We start from the raw sequence: 2,880 nt of genomic DNA on the forward strand, positions 1-2,880 counted from the left end.
CGGTCAAGCCTGACAACTGCTATCTGACACAGTAGATATGAACACGAGTCCCTCTGAGCACTTGTGACAGGTGCACATATATGTTTGTTTAGATGTTGGTGCTTTCGGCCTCATAGATGAGTTATTATTTTCCTCTCCAGCCCCCTCTGCTCTCGCGGTGACCTGATGCTGTGTGGACCTGCTCCTGGTTTCCCGTAAGTGGCCCAGGTTGCCGGTGTGTTCTCCTTAGGGAGACAAAGGGCTATTATGGGTTTATTGTACAGATCAGCGGGGTCAGGGTACACCGTGTGCACATGCAGGGGAAATTTCTGGTTCGTTTTCGTTGTCAGCAGGGAGGAGGAAAACCAATCGAGCGTTCTAACATGCTGACTAACTGCTTTCTTGATTATATATGCGTATTAATGATGAAAGTATTGTTGGCTGAGCTCTTACAAACAAAGGTTCGTTATTGGCATAGTTTATGATTCCATGAGGAATGGAGGAAACATTCCAAAGCTTCTTTATAGTGGAAAAAAGATTCTTTAGATTGTTAAAATGTTCACACACTAAAAAATAAAATGGTCCTTATAAGAAATGATCACTGGAAGGTTCTCAGTGGAACCCAAAATGGTTCTTCCATTATGGAAACTTTTTAAAAAGTGTATGTTCGCAAAGGAATACACCTTTTAAATAAATGTTCAAAAAGGGGTTTTCTCATAGGCATTAATGGTTCGATGAAGAACTTTTAACATCCATGGAACCTTTGCATCGCACAAAAAGTTGTGTATAGTTGAAAAAGGCTCATTAGATTATTAAAATGGTTTTCAAACTAAGAAACAATTTGTTCTTTTAAAAACTGACCACTGAATGGTTCTTTGTGGAACCTAAAGGATATTTTCTCCACTATGAAGAACCATTCGTGCTCCATGGATGTTCTTTTTTTTTTTCTTCTTTTTCATAGAACCACTGATGCAAAAAAAAAAAAAAAAAAAAAAAAACTTACTACATAGCATATTTTTAATTAATACTAAAAAGTGAATATGAGTGGCAGCAACTTATATTATAATTATTATACTATAATAATTATATTACACCGGAATTGGAAGATCAGTTTAAGTGCATTGCATTGTGGGATACACCATTACACACAAAAGAACTTCAAACCGTAGTATGCTACATTGCTGTCACACGGCCACATAATTTGTGTAAAAATGACTTAAGTTTTGGCAATTTAATCAAATAATAAAAAAAAAGAAATAAAAAAAAAAAAATCAAGGCATGGCCTTTGATGTAAAAAATAAATAAATAAAATATTTTTGGGGGGGAGCATTTCTCCTCCCTTTTAACAAATAATAAGTCTGCTATTGTGCTGTCCTAGTTGGACTATTTCCCTACAGTCTTTACCTCTGCCAGTTTTTGGTTGAGAAGCACTACTTTATCCATTCTGAAACAGTTGTGGACATAAACTGTTATTTACTGTAGAAAAACAGTAAATTTAGTAGAATTTAGTAATGCTTCTATGAACGTAGCCATTAAAACCGAACAAAAAGGAACTATTGTTATACGCAGGCCCTCCTTTAGACTCAAGAATATCGTTAAAGCTGCATTTTCCTCTAGCTCAACGGGAAATCTAAGTTAAAGAGTCTAAAGGCCGAAATGTAGCAGTGACAACATTTCCGTCTTTCCTCTGCCTCTTCCTGAAGTTTAGGCCCGTCTCTTTCATGGCTGTGTTCTTTTCTGGATCTCATATACTCTTACACCATTTCCACCTACTTTGTTTATGAGGCTTTGATCCACAATATTCTAGGCTAAGTTACACCCATGCTCTGCAAGGTGAACCTGTCGGCATTGTTCCCAACAGGAACCTAATACTCGTGGAGTCTTTCCTCTCTCCTCTCAAAAAACTGCTCTCTTTAGTAACACAATTCTCCAAAGATGCTGAACAAAAGGTCATGCACAAAGACACAATTTTATGCTCCTTTAATGAGTCAAATTTGCTACCTCTGCACTCACTTAAAGATACTTTGCTAGATAACGGCGCATTATCAAAACCCTCGTCAATAAAGGGCGTAACTCTTTGAATGCGGTTAAAGGGAGAGAAAAGTGTAAATGCACCACGCGGGTGACCTGCGTATTTATGACCATTTTGCACTGTTAAGATATCTACATCTTTCGGCCTAATCTTTTGATGTTTCCTGTTTATGAATGGCCTGAAAGCTGCACATTGTGGGAAAGAATAAAGAGCCGTGGAGGTGTCTGCATTATATCTGTTAAAGAGACTCTCAGAGACATGAATGTGGGGCACTGATTCATTGTTGCCTCATTCAGACTTTAATGGAAGCCTTTTGTCCTAAATCTTTAGATCCATCCATTTACAATCACATCTGACAATGCTCTCATAGACGGTTAATATGCATTTGTGGACTGGTGAGGTGGCTTTCGTAAATTGATGATTTGGAAGGGATTCACTGGATTGTTTATTTATTTCATTTTTATTGAATCAATATCCCACTGCAGAGAGATATTGTAATGTGTAACCTTTACCCAATATGTTTTATTCATCTTCAGAGAAAAACGTGGGATGCAGAGGCCATAATAATCAAACCACAAATTAATCTGACTGCAAACAATATGTGGTGAAACCTCCCAATTATCATAAAATTAAATGAGAAGAATGCAATGCTTGAAAATTTGCTTGAAATATAAGAAAGTGTCATAGAGGATTTCTTTTGTTCTACCTCGGGAATCCTTCATGGTCTGAACATAATCATATGAAGGTGTCTAGAACATCTTTATCAAATATTAATGCCTCAGGATGTCAAGGTCGGTGGATGATAAAAACAGCTAGAGAAATGGATGATTTAAATTGTGGACCTCACAAAAACATGTTTCTGGTCATAT

Source organism: Carassius gibelio, chromosome A12, assembly GCF_023724105.1.
Source record: "Carassius gibelio isolate Cgi1373 ecotype wild population from Czech Republic chromosome A12, carGib1.2-hapl.c, whole genome shotgun sequence".
NCBI classification, from domain to species: domain Eukaryota; kingdom Metazoa; phylum Chordata; class Actinopteri; order Cypriniformes; family Cyprinidae; genus Carassius; species Carassius gibelio.